Here is a 17,591-nt window from a genome sequence, read left to right as displayed (position 1 = left end):
AAAAGATTGTTCCAAACTAAAACAGGAAAGAGAGAGTGCTTAAGAGCACTTACTTTCTATTTGCATTACTATAAAAAAGTATTTTCTTTTACTTTATTGTTTCTTGTGTTCCACCTCAAAACAAATTATTACTGTTAATTTGAAAGATCAGTGATGGCAGCTTAAACCAAAATTTACAACTGTTTAGTATCTAAATTAGTAAAAACTAAAGTTTGTTGTTAAATTTTTTTTTTTCCTTAGGTGAGGCAATCCTTGGTTGACCTCACAGATTGCAAGGACCTTGTCAGTTTATAATCCCTTTATTTTTCATTTTTTAAGCCTACAGCACCTGGTCTTCCTAGGTGATTCTCCCGTCCAAGTACTAACCAGGCCCGGCCCTGCTTAGCTTCTGAGATCAGATGGGATCGGGCTTGTTCAGGGCGTCATGGCCATAGACTAAAAAAATTATAGCTACATTCATTTGGGAAGATTTCATGAAGAATAATGATTGTAAGCTCTGTCTAATTAAAAATTTGGGCAGGCAATTAGAATTTTGTTTGTGATACAAGAAATCGATAATTACTTTTATAATTTTTCATACATCAAGGAGAATTTTTCACCTTACATTGTGGGTCTTGAAATACCAGTTCCTAGAATGATGACATCATTTAGAGAATTTTAAAAAATCAGCCATACTTACCTATGAGAGTACTACATTTATTCAATTACATAGAAAGATACTGTATTTTTTCTTTTTTGATCTCCTGAAGGAAAACATAAGACCAGAAACCATAACACAATTGAGAGTAAAATGATTGATTATAAGACCGAATTTCCTTAATAATTGTAGGAATTTGGACCTGCATGTGATGGTACAAAAGGATCTTTGAACTAGCATTTGCTTTGCTTCTGCTACAGCCTAAAATCACACTCTAATATGCAGTTTACTCATTGCAGTGCCCCATAAAGATTGTAGTCTGTGTCATGTGACAAGATAAATTAAGAGTTGTATTGTTTTAAAATGGAAAGGTGGGTCTACGGCTACCCTGAACGTGCCTGATCGCTTCTGATCTCAGAAGCTAAGCAGGGTCGGGTGACCACCTTGGACGACCAGGTGCTGTAGGCAAAAATGAATGAATGAATGAATGAATGAATGAATGAATAAATAAATAAATAAGAAAAAAATAAAATGGAAAGGTGGGATATATAAGAAAGCATATGTAAATTTTGATAACATCTCTTGGAGTTTTGTTCCTAAGGTGTCTCTAGGTTTTTCACTTGTATCCTCAGAGGTCTAATGTTTAAGCATTTGTGACTTATCACTGAGGGACAAAGGCATATAATAAGAAAGTGAGAAAGCCTTGTTACCATTTTATAGATGTTGTGTTCATTATCAGACATTTTATTTTACTTTAATACAGAAGGACTCACAGCTCTGTGCTTGTTTTCTAAGAGAAACAAGAATAAAAAGGAAAGGACTGCTATGGCTTCTTCCTGAGTTACTTCTAAAATGAAATTAATATTCAATTTTGCAATTTGGTCCTGCCCTAGAGTGCCTTTTTCTTTACTATGTAAAAATATAGGCATTCAAATGGAAACAAGTGTTTCAAATGACAGTATCAGTCTCAAAAAAAGTTAGTCTGGCATAACTTTTGAAAAAGTAAAAAAATTTTAAAGTCCACAGTGGTATTTTGTACTCAAAAGATAATATTTGAATTATAAAAACTTGATGGGAGTTTGGTTGCATAATCATACACATTCATTAACCTATGAGCTCAGCATCACTGATTTAAGATTCACTGTGGTCAGGTAGATTTGCCTTTTCTGTAACTACAGGTTGCACTTTCCTCTTGCTCACCTGGCAGCCATCTCACCAATATTTAGACCTAGACAGTGAGAATGCATCAGCTCAAGTCCAGGAGCCCTGACAGAAAAATCTTACAGTTCTTTCACTATGACATAGCAGCATATTTGTGCATAGGGAGAATAGCAGGCTTTTATTATATAAAAGGAGTACCCCTATTCTACTGTCTAACACTACTGATTGACTTTAGTGTTTTATATTATTAGGAACAAATCATCAAAACCTTAAATTGCCCAGCAAACTAAGAAGTAAACAAAATTTCTATGCCTTCAGAAAAATAATAACAGCTTCTGAAATAGATAAGTGAAATTTTAGCAAAGAGATTCCTGCATATTTTAAACTCTGAGCGCTGCATTTGCTGTTTTTATGTAGCGAGTGGATAAGCACAGTGCGTGCTTTTATTTAGTCATTCAGAATTATTTATAGAGCCTCTAATATGTACTCAAATTGTGCTAGATGTTAGGAATATATCTATGACAAGAAAAAGTCAATTGCTTTAACAAAAAAAAAGAAAAAAGTAATATATACTAAAGAAAATTGAGAACAAATGAAAATATCTACTCATTTACCAGCAAATGAAAAGCTTAGGAGTAACGAATAGGCAAAAAGAATAGCTGCAAGGACATTCTCGAGAGGACAGAAATGTATTATTCACCCTCCAACTTCAGAAAAGCGATATTCTGCAAGTGTCAAAGTGTTCACTATGGCCAAATACTAAGTGGAAAGTGAAACCGAACGAGAATTATTTAAGTGAAATTGGAACAGAATGCCAAAAGAATATTTAATTAGAGGCCAACAGCCCACAGGGTTCTACATGCCTGTAAATAATGTTTCCATAGAAATTTTTTCTTAATGATAGTTTGGAAGACTTACCTCTTTTTTGATTTATCTATGAGAGCAGCTTGTTGAATCCCCCTATGATGGATAAAACCACGAGCTTTACTGCCATCGTTTGCATTCTCCACATGCCAGTGGGCATTCATAAGGTATCACTGGAAAGTGTCAGTCAATAATCAGGTTGCAAATGAGATTGTATGAAAAGTGTGTTGGGAGTTCCTTCTAACCTCTGTCTCTTTCACTGCATCTGTGACTTCAAAGAGATTACTATTCTCATTGAAAAAATAATTGGCAGTGAACTATTACAGCTTATTTTAAAATGAATGTTCTGTAGCCAACTAAAGTAAACATGGAAAATGTAAAAATTATAGCATTTAAAAATTACCTCTTAATGCATTTTTATATACATTTTGTAATGTCTCCTGTGATTGTAAAATAAAAACATTCGCATTATTGAAAATGTGATAAAATAGAGACATATAGAGGTGACATCAATTTGAATTCCAGGACATAGAGATTGTCATTGTGAATATTTTGGAGAGTTGACTTTCAAATCTTGACAAGCACATACAAACACTAATTCACTTACAAACACACTTTGCATCCATCTGCTAAGTGAGATTCATCTGGGAACACCTGATTTTCCAATCTTAGCTCACTTTGCTTTTCCATTTCCCATTATCACTGGCAGTATTGAGGTCCCCGAGGCCAATGTTCTTGAGATGGTGTTTTTGTGTTCCTTTTCCTTTATCTTATATATCTACTATGTTGTTAAATTTTGTCGCTTTTAACATCTAGAAATTTTCAATCATCCAAAAAAATGGAGAGAAGGGTACAGTTCCTTCCAATACTTCACGTGTTTATGTATTTTAAAGAAAACCTCAGAAATTATATTTTTGTACTCATAAATATTGACACCTCAGATATAAACCTATCAAAAGATTTTTTAAATTATAGTTCCATACCTTAACTATATTTAACAGTAAAATATATAATTTGTTAATATTAAATCCATAATTTTCCCATTATTTTCAAAATGTTTGTCAACAGTTGGTTTGTTTGAATCTTGTTCCAAACAAGGTGCAAACCATGCATTTGATTAGTATGACCTTTCCTTTATGTTTTTTGCATTATAGTTGAGCATTAACTATGAGAGATCCTTTCAAACCAACAATGAGTTTCCTCGCCACAGAATGAGAATCACAGCTGGCAGTGCCCAAACAGAGGCTGAGTGAGCATCTATCAGAGGTTTTTCAGAGGGAATTCATATGTTGGTTGTTTTAAAAGTTCCTCCCAACTCTAAGACTGTTGTTCCTAGAAATAAAGTAATCATGAGTGCGGTCTTCCGGTTACTCTAGTGAACACTTTGGACTCCACACGGGCAGAGAGCCAGTTCCTCTTCAGCTACTTCTCTCACCAGCATCAGTGGTGGGAAATGGGGAAGACTCAGGTTATAGTTCTTTCAGAATCTAGCACTGGGCGGAATGCCTCTTTTCTCCTCAAAATGAGTGGGGCAATGAAGATGATTATGCAAGCATTATAAGTAACACATCTTTACAAGCTTTGTTTTAACATAAATATGGCATTTCCCCCCTTTATTCATACCATAATCCTTGTTATATATGGTCTAATTACTAAAATAACTACTTGTTTTCTTCTGGTCTCTTGAAGTAGTTATTCAACATTTGGCTATATTTCTGTTTTTTAAAATACTGACTCATTATTTTCTCTAAGTTGCTGGGCCTCTCTTTTCTTTATGATCAATGCCAAGTTTTTATTGTTGAATTTTTAAGGACCCGTGAGAGTGGCCTCTCAATGAGTAAAGAAGTTGCTTCTCTTTCCATATCAGGATCAGTGTGTCCTCCATAATAAATTGTATAGATTATGAAGCAAACAGCTCGAAGCAACATGTATGACCTCAAGCAATTCCCTTAGCCTCCTTAACTCTTTTTTTATAGTTATTTCTAAAATGAGAATAAAATTTAACTTATAGAATTATCATTAGTAAGAGAGTAAAACACTTTGCACACTGCTTTGCAGACAATGTGTTCTTTTTTACCAGTGTCAGTTGCCTTTCTTCACCAACGTGCTCCTTTTATTTACTATACCTATAGTTATTTTAATTGGGCGTGCCATTCGTTTTGAGCCTTATATACATTCTATACATATTTTTATTAGTTGTCTCTCTTTAAAGTTCACCAATGAAGCAAATTAGGCTGAAACTAATAGTGAATTTATTATAAACGTTGCAACTTGAAAATAGCATGTGCTGAATATTTGGGAAAGCCAGAAAAACTAAATTCCTGCCTTCTCTTGTAAAAGATTAAGTGTAAACAGAGAAATTTTTCATAGCGATAAAAGAAAAAATGACACTGAACCTTAACATTTATGTAACGAAGCATGGCTATGATAAGCAGTGACAGTTTGAACACTGAATCTATCATAGTGACAACGTGGTTACCACATTTCAGCTGCATCTGTAGCGGTTTTCTCATTCAGTAAAGACTATAATTATTTTTTAATTGCACTTCACTTTGGTGTTTCTGCTGTGCTCTCGTGCCTTGTTTCTCAAGGTATCTCCCTTTACGATGAGCTGGTTTAAAGAGTTTTCACAAAAACAGGAGCCACGAGCAGGTGATCTGTGCTATAGAAGTGGTTTCTAGCAACAAAAGAACTTTGTGGACATTTCAAACAATCCAAAGTACATAAAATTATATCTTCATTTAAGAGTTAAGAACTCTTTAGGAAATAAAACTTTTCTGAGATCACAGCATGGGAGCTTTTAGTGTTGCTATTTTCTTTACCAATCACACTTTTCCCCATCATCTTGCAATTTTTGCCCTCTGTGCTTGCTTTGGTGGGTTATATATTTTCTGGTGGAGCAAAGTCATTTCATTTCATCATCATAGACAACCATTCATTTATACCCCAAGCTGCTCGAAGAGGTATTATATAAATATATGATTAAAATAATGGCTTCTGGCTTTCAAGAGAACAGGCATAAAAGTCATAGCCCCATTTATAAACCACGCTGACTTTGTCTAATAAAACAACAGTATCTGTAAGAGCCTGGCAAGTTAAAAGCAAGCTCAATAACTTCAACTATTTTCTGAATTCTTCTTACTTTTGCTTTTTTGCCTTATCCTTTAGATATAAATTTTCATGCATTCACCTAATTTGTAGATGCCTATAATATACATAATTCTAAACTAATTGCTTTGGGGAAGATACCTTATTTTGCAGCTGTGGTCTAAGAAATTTGCAGTCTAGATGGAGAAAAAGGAATAAAGCATAAAATGTTAGATATTGAAATTAAAACAAGGCTATAACTATCAATCCTTAGCCACCTTCAGCTTCATAATAAAATACTTATGAAAATAAAAATATCGAAAAAGAAGAGAGATGAAAAACAAATATCTATTAATACAGTCTAGAAGAAATTTCCATGACTTGAAAGATTATTGTAACTGAATTGAGAACATAATCCAAGTCTACTCATATGTATACTGCTGGAAACGGAACATGCCTCTTAATATGAAGAAAGATCATGTGGAGTTTTCTTCATCCTCTTATCTCCCAGTTCAGAAATGAAAGCTTTGACCGAAGAGAATGACGGACAGCCATCTCTTTACTTTATTGGCGCTGGTTTTATAAACAGCCAGAGTGCTACTCTCATCTTTCATACTCATTTGTAATTAAAGTTCTTGAAAACGATTGCCAGTAGGCAGGGAATAGGGTAAAACTTACACTGCCCTACCCTATTTGTAGATAAAGTATGTACAGAGAGAGGAAATACAATAGCAGTTCATATAAAAATTATAGTTTATCATATAACTCCCTATGTTAAAAAGCAAAGGAGGCAGTTGAATAAGCCTATGACAGCCCCATCTGAGGCTAACAAAGACTTATCTCAAGATCTCTGGACACTAAGATTTGTTTCAGGAAAGTGGACCTAGTTATCTGAAGTGGGAAAAAAAAAGCGAGAATAAGGACAATCCACACACCTTACTGACTAGTAATGACTGGGTATCTTTCTTGCTTCTTCACCTAGAGCTATAGGCTCAGAAGGCAGGCAGTTTTCTTCTATGTTATCTCAGCTGCAGTTTAACTGAAGGTGACTTTTGGTTTTTCCTGAATAATTCGCATCTCCCTCTTTTTAGTCTCCATTGTCAATTTCTTTTCTGTTCTTTAAATGATCACTAAGCTAATAATATATATTTTAGTTTTCTTCATTATAAGACTTTAACTGCAAATTACCAGCTACTGAAATAAAATCTTCAGTAAAACGTGCAGAATTTAGCTATGTTACATTTTAAGTGCTCACTTGCAGATCCGGCTTTAAAAAAAACTGAAATAATATATAATCTACATTTTTATGGCCCCTAATGTCAAAATAGACCTATAAAGACTTTTCCCTTACAACACAACCTTTCCCTCAGGCCACCCTGCTGAGGAAAAGCTATAAGGGAAGCTTTAGCAATGCATCCCTGAAGCTGTTTCAGCCTGCTAACGGCCAAAGCATTGGACAGTGTCTGATATTTGACCAAGCCACCACAGGCCTTTTCCAAGGACTGAGGGAGACTATAAACCACCTATAGACAAAGCTACCGTAAGCTCTAGTCACTCACCAAATTCAGAATACTGTGTGACCAGTTACATAGTTAAAATCCCACCTGGGTAATATGAGCCTCAAAAAGTCGCCAAAGCAAATTACCTTGGCAACATAAAGGTCTGCACAATTTAATCCTACCAGTAGGCTCTCTCATGTAACTTCTGTCTGAAATTCCACACTCTTTCATTTCTCAGTGTTCTCTGATAATGCACAAAAAATTACTGGTGTTGAAAGGAACCCAAGAAATAGCAAACTATTCCTCAATTGAGTTCTGAGAAATAAGATGAAAGTCTTTAAAAATATAAAAGATTGTCTTTGTGACTTTGGAATGGGGAAACACTTTCTAACAAAAACTGTAGAGAGAAACTGGAGCACAAACTGTAATGAGAAAAAAAAATATTGATGCATTTGACTACATCAAAGTCATGGTTTTTGTTCAAGCACACACAAAAAGTTAAATTGGAAGAAGTTATCTGTAGCGTCCAGACCAATAAGAGATTGTTATGGCTGGAATGTTCCCCCCAGATTTATATGTTGAAGCCCCAATTCCCAACGTGATAGTATTTGGGAGGTAGGTAGGTTTAGATGAGGGCATGTAGGTAAAGCTCTCATGATGGGATTAGTATTCTTATAAAACCCGGAAGAGAGGCCAGAGCTCACTCCTACACAATGTATGGACATAGTGAGAAGGCCCTCATCAGAACGTGACCAGGCTGCACCCGGATCTCGGACTTCCCAGCCTCTAGAACTATGAGAAATAAATGTCTATTATTTAAGTCACCCAGTCTGTAATATTCTGTTAGAGCAGCCCAAGCTGAGTGAGACAGGGATATTCAGAAATATTGAGGAGACTAATATACATCAGCAAGAAAAAAGGCAGGAAACCCAAAAGAAAGTAATACACAGATAGAAAGTAATACACAGAGAGAAAATGTATAACAAGTATATGAAGATAGGCTAATGCAAATTCATCAGCAATAAAGAATTGCAAATTAAAATAATCGTGCTATACTTTCTTTGTGCTGAATAGGTTTTTAAACATTAGAAAGTTGAATTATTAAGTTATTTAGGACGTAGGGAACACAAAATTCCTTTTGTACTTCTGATTTGTATGTAAACAAATATAGGTGCTCTGGAAAGTAATTTGACAGCATTTCATGAAATCAAGCATGCCAAAACCCTATAACCCAGCAATTTCAGTGTTTAGAGGGCAGAGAATGTCTCAATAGATGTACAAGGGAGCTGATATAAATTCACTCATTTAAAGCACTGCTTATGATTTCAGAAGCAGACAAACTAGGTATCCATCACCAAGAGAATAGATAAGAAGTGACAGAAATAATTGAGCAGGAGGCAGTTCTAAAGAACTAGATTTATCTTGGTTTTATGAACTGATTTTTAAAATTCAGTCTTGAGTGGAGGGAAAAATATATATAAGAACCTGCACAGGCCCATTTTTTATAAGTAAAACAAAATGCTTATAGGTATCAAATAACAAGTATTTTTGCTTGTCAAAATACACATAATAAACATTAAAACGACTGCTTATGGTAGCTGGTGAGAAGGGAATGGGATCAAGAATTGGAAATTTAAGGGAATAAATATGAGGGGCCTCATACCAACTAATGACAAACTGAAGACTGATTCATTCAACTATCTGCTTCTGAAATTCAGAACAAAAATCAATATTAAAATGACATATAATCCGAGGCATGCTGGGAAATAAATGGGAAAAGGTTATAATATCATTAATATCCAAATTGATTTTACTATAATTAGGTCAATAATATTGATGATCCATAATGTTAAGAATGAAGAGTCCTTCCAGAATGAAGGGTAAACAACTCAAGGAAAACAATAAGAAATCTAAGAATACATATGTAGGACATAGAATTCCTGAAGAAGAAATAAGAACCAAAGCAATAATAAATGACATTAGCAGGAGAAATTTTTTAGCTCAAAATAACATACCACGTTCCTATAAACTAATAAAGTCAAATTAATAAAATGACATACACCTAGATATAGCCTGTCAAGTTTATTGTTGTTGAATTGCAAGAATATGGGAGAGGAGATAATGTAGTTTTGTTGGGGGAATTTATGTTTATAAAAAATATATAATGACCTAGCAAATGCTTAGCATTATGTACTCTGTAAAAAGTATGTTACAACCTGCTTATGTTGGAATAGGAGATAAAAGCAGAAAATGTGATATGGATTCCAACTGTGTAAGAAAGTATACTAAAATGCAGACAGTCATTATCTCTGAGAGGCTAAATTGAGATTTTATATATATATATATATATATGAGAAAAAAACTATATATAGTTTTCCAATTATCCCACTATATACACATATTTCTTTTAAAACCAGTAAAAATATATCTAATTTATAATATTAGATAGTAATCATAATTTAAATAACAGTTTAAAAGATTTTATGGCTTAACAGGTTAAGCTAGTATGGGTACAAAAGAAAGACAGAAAAACCATGCAAATTAACCCAGGTATGGAACTGATACTGAGAGCAAGACCCTACTAATTTTGTGGCTCAAGTATCTATAGGTATCAACAGTCTAATTGAGAAGAATTTAGGACAATGGTTTCTTTAGAGAACTAGCTTTATAAAGGATTATTTTTTTCTGTGTCAGCACATTTGAGACTTAGAGCATTAATCATTTGGATGCACGTGTTATTTTTATTATACTAATTCTTGTATTTCAATGTTATGAATGGGTGGAACATCAAATTACACACTAATTTTCAGCACCAGATCTCTTAAAGGATTTTCTTGAGAGTTGCCGTATGTGTTCAGTTATTAAAATTATTTTATTTTATTTGAAAATAAAAGACGGAATGCAATTTGGTCAGGTGGTCTACTGGGTTTATGAAGATTATCAAATGTTAGGATAATTTGACACTGTATCACTTAATATGAAATTAAGAATTTGGGTCCCAGAGTATGCATTACTATCTCCAGATCTTGTATTCCTTCTGCATTAATATCTACAGTACATTTTGCATTGACACTGTAATTAAGTGGGGATATTCTTATTCATGTTATTACCATAGCTGGGGCAGGTGGCATTGCCTGGGATTTTTCTTTCCTGGAGGTGCCTCAGGGCTATGTGACGGAATGAGGTGTCCCTGAGGGACTTAAAATAGATAAATACATTTGTGTGGACAAACCACTTAGTATCTCTGTTTAGGAATACTTATGTTCCTTCTAAGTATTCCACCCTTGTTCCATCCTACTTTGCATTTACAATTGTAAGACAATCAGAGGTATCAGAAGAAAACTCTCAATGATGGTTATTAAAGGAGAAACATAGGCTCTGGCTCCAAAGAACAAAGAAGTAAAAAAAGGCCTGAATGCAGTGTAGTGAGGTGGTCTACTGGATTTATGAGGATTATCAAATGTTAAAGTTTCAGACACATCTAATATTTAACAGAATTGGATCAAACTACATAAATAGGCTAAACACTGTTAAAATTGCCTCTCTCTCTTGGGAATCTGACACTCTCTTACAAAGCTGAATTGCTAGCATTTTCACAATCGCTTTTCCATGTCTCCAGACCTTGCTTTAGATTGCTTTCTTCCACATTCTGTATTTATTTGCCTCCTTCACTATTGACTTCATCTGCCCCTAGCTAGTACATGAATATCTATTTACTGGGAATGGTACACTAAGAAAATATGATCAATGGACTGGTGGTTGACTGGTACCTATTCACAGTAAGATAAAAACATGTTGAGAGTCGGTGTTTAGAAACTTTTATAGCAATTTGACATTGTCATGAGTCTAAACATGTGGACAGTGGCTGGTCTGGTTGAACAGGGTATAAATTATTTGGAGTATTGTTAAACCTGATTGCTGGTTGCTGAAGGTACAAATTGTGTTACAGTTATAACATGTAATATTTCAAGATTTGTAATAGCTACAACCCAGTATTATACAAAATTTGGAATCCACTCATTTAAATATGTAAATTTAATTACATTCTAAAAAAATTGTTGAAACTAGTTACTGATGAGGTTTAGAAGATTAGTTTTGAAAAACAGTATTTCTTGCTTTATTTTGGATAAAAATTAAAAATTAATATCCCAAGCTTGATGAAATCACTTTAAGAGTTGTTCGTCTTTTCCTGTCAGCATTCCTCTGTGAGAATGCTGTCTGTTATGAGTTTTATTTAACAAATGTAGAAATACTTTAGTACACATAATTGCCTACAAATAGCATTGTCATCAATCCAATATAGATTAGAAAAATAAAAGTGGACAAGTAAGAACCAAGGTTGTCATATAAAAAACTTAAATATTCTTATACATGCTGTTTGTTTAAATGATGTATATATTAATATGAGAATTACTATTTTGCTCATAGCTTAAGTTATGGTTGCCAAACAAAAAGTTACAAGAGTCATATTGGTTTTCTATATTAATTGCCCATAAATACATTTTCAACAAATATTAACTTTTTTCTGAAAATCTCTCATCCTGTGTTATGTTTTTCTGATTATATTATTGGAATATATTCTGAATCTAATAATTAAAATTGGAGCTCACAGTTTTTATTTTTCAAATAATTTATTTTCTCATTGTATATGTATGTATATACATATTTTTATATATCTTGTATATGTATGTATACACTAATTTATATATATATTAGTATGAAACTATTTGGAAATAATTTTTTTAAATGAATATTTCACTAGAGTTTAAAATATACTAGAGTATTAGAAAGAATGGTGTGGAAAGAGAGGTCCAAAACTTCATGACGTTTTTGAGGATGCTGTAGACACTGGACATCAGAGATAATATAGGCTACAAAAAAGTTCATGTACAACATTTTTATATTGCACCAGTCTCTACAAAGTTCCGTTCTGGGCAGTAGCTTTGTCAATATGATATGGCTACATTGCCTAGCCACATTGATTGTTCAAGGGTGGGTGCCGAACTGAAGCTTTGTCAGTCACAAGGCTTTCCTGGTAATTTGAAATGTGGGCACAGAACAAGAGGCTTAGGAACAAGCCTTAGACCAAATTTCAACAGTGGTAGCATCCCTGAAGATCCACAAACTTCTCCAGAGCTAATCTTGCTCCTTATTTTCTTTGAGGCTCAGTTGTACCTGTGGTCTTGTGAAGGACACTATTATTCTTTTACTAATCCCCCCTTTTGTTCTCTAAGTAGATGGAATAGATTTTGGTCCTTGCAACTAAAATGCATATGCTATAGAACAAGGGGAGGATGAGATACAGCACTGGAAATTAAATGGTAATAATGAAATAGTCTCAATATCAAAGTCGCCGCCTCCTTACCTCCCTCTTCTCCTTCACTAGGGAGAATTGGAAACAGATGGACTTGTGGAAGTAAACAACTGAAAAGGCTCCAAGGCCACACCCTGCATTTGGGAGAAACCATTTGAATCTTGGAGTTTTCTGTCATGACATGGCTAACCACACATGTATGTCCTGATATAGGACATTTCATAAAAACTTCTGAATGGAGAACTGTTTCGAACATCTTACAAAGATGTGACACTGCATTTGTGATTCTTATTTGTCCTCAGCCTCGCTACTTATTCTATCAAACCATGGAAAACTAATAGAAAAATATACATACCAAGTTCTTCGATCTGAAGCCACATATTAGTGGGGAAGTATTCTTGCTTCAGATGTAGTAGAAAGGAAATTACTAAGCCATTTATACTCTGTTGGTGAAAATAAGAGGTATTGAAGAGCTGTTTAGTCAGGGCTGAGATAAGAAGAAATGGCATGGTGAGCGTGCAAACTCAAGACAGCAAAAATCAAACAAGGCAAAAAACTGACAATGTCAATAGCTATGAATAACCAGAAACCCAAAACTAAAAACATAACCCCCCCAAATAGATAAAAATTTTCCAAAAGTACTTCTAACTATAAAAAAATATATGAACATGAATTAAATGGACAAAACCTCAAATATGAGATGTTAAAACAATAGATGGATACAAAATATTGAACACTTAAGGATACACATGACAACTAAAACAAATAGGATCATCAGGGGACGCTATTAAGAATGAAGATCAAAATAGTGATAATACTAGTCATCTTATTTTCTACACATTATATAAATCTTTGTCTCTGTCTTTGTCTCTATATAGAGATGTTTATGGCAACATCATTCATCTTTTCCATCATGAATATAGCCAAACTTATAAATTCTTGATATTCATTTATCTAAAAAATCATAACTTTGGAGCCTGGAGGGTTATCCATCTTAGAGGGTTGCCTGACATCTTCTTAAGTGAAAAAATATTTTTACAACAATATGTATAATATAACCTCATTTTTATAATAATGCAAAAAATCCCTTTGTGTTAATATATATGTTAAAATGATCAGATAGATAGATATAAAAAAGAGAGGAACAACAACTTGCCACAAATTATGCAGGCTGTGTAAGACAGAATAATGATTCAAATCAGTTATTTTAACCCACTGCTTGTGTCCTTTTAAGTATGTAAATTTCTAGATTAAAGTTTAACTTTGGATAAGGTGAAAAAAAAATCATCTCTTGTTATTTTTCTTTGTCAAACCATTTACTAAGTAGATTGCTTTCTTTATTCTAGCACAGAATTGACTGATTATTTTAACTGTAACAGAAAGGGCCTCAGCCATATGGAGGATTTGGCTTTTTAAATATAGATTACAATAATCAACAAATTGTGTCTTGAATGCCCTTACATGCTATGAATGTGCTACATTTCTCAGGGATGTAAGGCAACAGGCACGACTTCACTGCCAGTCTTAGTGGGGTTTCAGGTTTAGCTGAAGCAAAGAGAGTGCTATGAGTACAACACCATGGGCAGAGAGTGATTAGGGAAATACAGCAGGGAAATATCCAAAGGTGAAGAAAGTGCAGAACCATAATTCTTGTGCTAAAAAACCAGTGTTGAAAGCAGGAGAGTCATAGCTTGCATAAATATAAAGGATAAGCCAATAGCAGGGACATGAGTGAGAATAATCTAGAGAAGCAGTGTCAATTTGAAATATAATGCATGCCTCAAATGTGAACAACATACATAATTTTTAATTTTCTAGTAGCTAAAAAGTAAACGAGCGGAATTAATTTTAATAAACATTTCATTTCACTAATATATTCCAAATATTATTTCAACATATAATCATTACACAAATTACAAATGAGATGTTTTACATTTTTTCTTGCATTCTAAGTCGAATGTAGCCCTATTCATAGTCCAGTGTAGCCTTATTTTATACGCTCAGTAGCCACATGTGGCTACTGGCTATTATATTAAATAGACCTAGAGTCACACAAGTTACTAACAGGTTAAGGTGAGAGATTCTAGGGTTAATCTGTTCATAGCCAGTTGAATGCCATGGTCCCTTTTGTTTCATTGCACAAAATGGGGCATACAGTTAACTACATACATTTAGAAAGCCACAATTCTCTTGATTCCTCTACTTACTTTCTGAACCTCAGATTTATTGGTTATGTAAATGAGAAAACTTACATTATATGCTCATTGTATAGGCCTGAGGTATCCTATGAATGGGCACTTTTGATGATCTTAATGTTATTCAAAATATATAATTTTTAGCCTGTTACAAAGTTGGGAGAAAAAGGGCATGCGTAAACTGAGAGTTCCCATCTAACCAGGACAACCCACATTTTAATTATGATTGATATTTTCACCATAGCTTGTATTAAATAGTAAAGTCATATAGATAGAACCTAGAGTTAATATTTCTATAAATTAGCTTTGTTTTCATTTCTATTTTTTTTATTTTTTAAATTAAACTTATTAGGGTGACATTGGTTAATAAAATTATAGGATTCAAGTGTACAGTTTAATAATACATCATATATAATTGCATTGTACTTTCAAGTCGATTAGCTTTTCAATTACACAAGAGAATTAAAAAAGATTTGGTTCTGTTCTAATGAAAAGTAAACATAGAAAGGTTGATAATCTTACATTAACAGTACTTAGAGAAAGTATTATTTATTTCTTTACATATAAGAGGAAAAAGTAAAGTCCAAGTGAAGGTATAGTTAGTAGGGTAAAACAAATCATCTCAGTAGAATGAAAAGGCAGAAAATCAATGATTCAATGATTTGTTTCTTCAACAAAATCAGTGTATGTTTATGTTATGTTGTTATTAAACTAAAAAATGGATGCTTTTTATGCTGTATAATTAGAATCAAGGAAAATAAAATAATCTGGCCATCAGCCATCTGTTTATTCAAAATCAGCTATAACTAGAACATAAAGATTATGTCATAAAGATTAATATCATGAACGGTTTCTGGGAAATTTGTCTCTTTTGTGGCATTTCATATTTGTCCAATTTAAAAACATTTTTGAAAGTGAACAATAAAATTAAAATTATTTAACTTGTAAAAAAAACTAGCTATTTTGAATTAGAATGATTTTAGTATATCAAATGTGCCACATTAAAATTTTAAAATTTGTGTCCAGATTATCTGTTATACAAGGGAGGGGAATTTTCCTTGCTCGTTAAATGTTCTCAATACTCTGAAGCCCTCTTCATTCAATGGAGAAGTTTGGCTCACAAATTAGATGTGAGAGCTTCTGACCTCTCACTGAATCAGCTTTCCTATTTCTATAAGACTGTAGAAGGCAGGTTTACAATCCTACAATGGTGTGCTGGAAAGTATTTAACAGCCAGATCTCCAGAAGTGAAAATTAGCCCTGACCTGTAGTTGGTTAATTTCTCTAATGTAAACACACCTAGTGTGGCTAGTTTCAATTTACCAACACTATTTCTTAGTCAGATTAGGCTGTTATAACAAAATATCTTGGACTGAATGCCCAAAACAACTGATATTTATTTCTCACAATTTTGGATCCTGGGAAGTCTAAGATCAAGACGTTAGTAGATTCCTTGCCTGGTGAGGGCCTGCTTCTTGGGTTGTACACAGCTAATTTCTTGCAGCAAATTCAGAGAGCACTATGGTTTCCTCCTCTTATAAGGAGGAGGAAATCCCATCATGAAGGTCTTACTTTCATGAACTAATTTAGACCTGATTACTTCCCAAAGGTCCTGCCTCCTAATACCATTACATTAAGGTTTGGGCCTTTAACATACGAATTTAGGGATAGGAGGGGCACAAACATTCAGTCCATTAACAGCAAGGAAAAGATGTGCACATCCTAGTATACCACTGCTACCCTTCCTCCAATCCTGTTTTTATTTCCCTGGCAGTAAGATGATTGGTTAGTACCACACTGCATTGTGTGTTCTTCCATTGATGATATGTAAATTATTGATTCTACACATACTTTACGCAAATGGACGTTGTTTTTATAGATCTATGTTATCATAAGGTCTAAGGTACATTTTTCAGATTTTAAAATCTTGGTATTTCAGCAATTCAAACTAAGCCACCTTGGTGGGCTTGTAGTTGTTATTTCATTATGGTTTTAACCATAATGGTCTCATCTTCGACTTACTAATAAGTAGAAAACCAATATGTTATTGTCATTTACATATTCTATTTTGTGAAGTGCCTTTCAAATATTTTATTGTTTTCCTAATTTTAGGAGACTTTTCCGTATTGAGTACTTTATTGGTACTATATTTATACATATCCAAATATTTTCCCCATGCTTCTTTATACTTGTTAATGATGTCTTTTAATAAATAGACTTCTTTAATGTCATTGTCATCTAATTATCAACTTGTTTCTTTACGATCAGTGTTTCTTTTTTTCTTTTAAATTTTCTCAGTTCTGAAACTATGAAGACATTCTTAAAGCTTTACTGGTTTGCTTTCCAGATTGCGATTTATAATCTAAATGGAAATGATTTTTCTGTGAATCGTGTAAAGTCAAGTTTCATGTTGCTTCCATGTATATACTATATGAACCAACACCAATTATTAAAGACCACCCTTTACCTACTGCTCTGCAGTTCCGTCTTTGTCATAATGAAATACCTGTATATATGGACCTATTTCTAAAATATATTTTTGCTTTGGTCAGTTTGCCTATCTTTGCACCAATATTGTTTTGTATGAATAATTGTACCTTCATAATGGTAGAAGAAATGATTCCATTCGTTCCTGTTTTTTTTTCAAAATTTCAGTTGACAGTCTCATCTCCTGCATGCAGTCTTTCAACCTCTACTTAGCCACATAAGAACAGGTGTTGGTCTGAGAACACTTCCTTCCTAAGAGATAAAGAACCTTCATAGCTTGAACTGGGCTTGTCACTTTGTTTGGAAATATATTTTTCTGTTTCAGATTCAATGTGTATTCTTTTATT

General features: G+C 33.6%; 1 long non-coding RNA gene and 1 pseudogene across 1 annotated transcript in view; one reads left to right on the top strand and one right to left on the bottom strand.

Annotated features, from left to right (window-relative positions):
• The window catches only part of LOC120602290 (uncharacterized), a 79,614-nt gene extending 62,734 nt beyond the window's left edge, over positions 1-16,880 (top strand). The window contains exon 3 of the long non-coding RNA XR_005652684.1: positions 12,635-16,880. This is a non-coding gene — a long non-coding RNA (uncharacterized LOC120602290). The remainder of the gene's footprint in view (positions 1-12,634) is intronic.
• Positions 317-436, bottom strand: LOC120602570 (uncharacterized; annotated as a pseudogene).
• Positions 16,881-17,591: the final 711 nt, after the last annotated feature.

Source organism: Pteropus medius, unplaced genomic scaffold (assembly GCF_902729225.1).
Source record: "Pteropus medius unplaced genomic scaffold, Ma_sr-lr_union100, whole genome shotgun sequence".
NCBI classification, from domain to species: Eukaryota; Metazoa; Chordata; class Mammalia; order Chiroptera; family Pteropodidae; genus Pteropus; species Pteropus medius.
The sequence above is the reverse complement of the archived record's forward strand: the minus strand, read 5'-3'. Positions and strand labels throughout refer to the sequence as shown.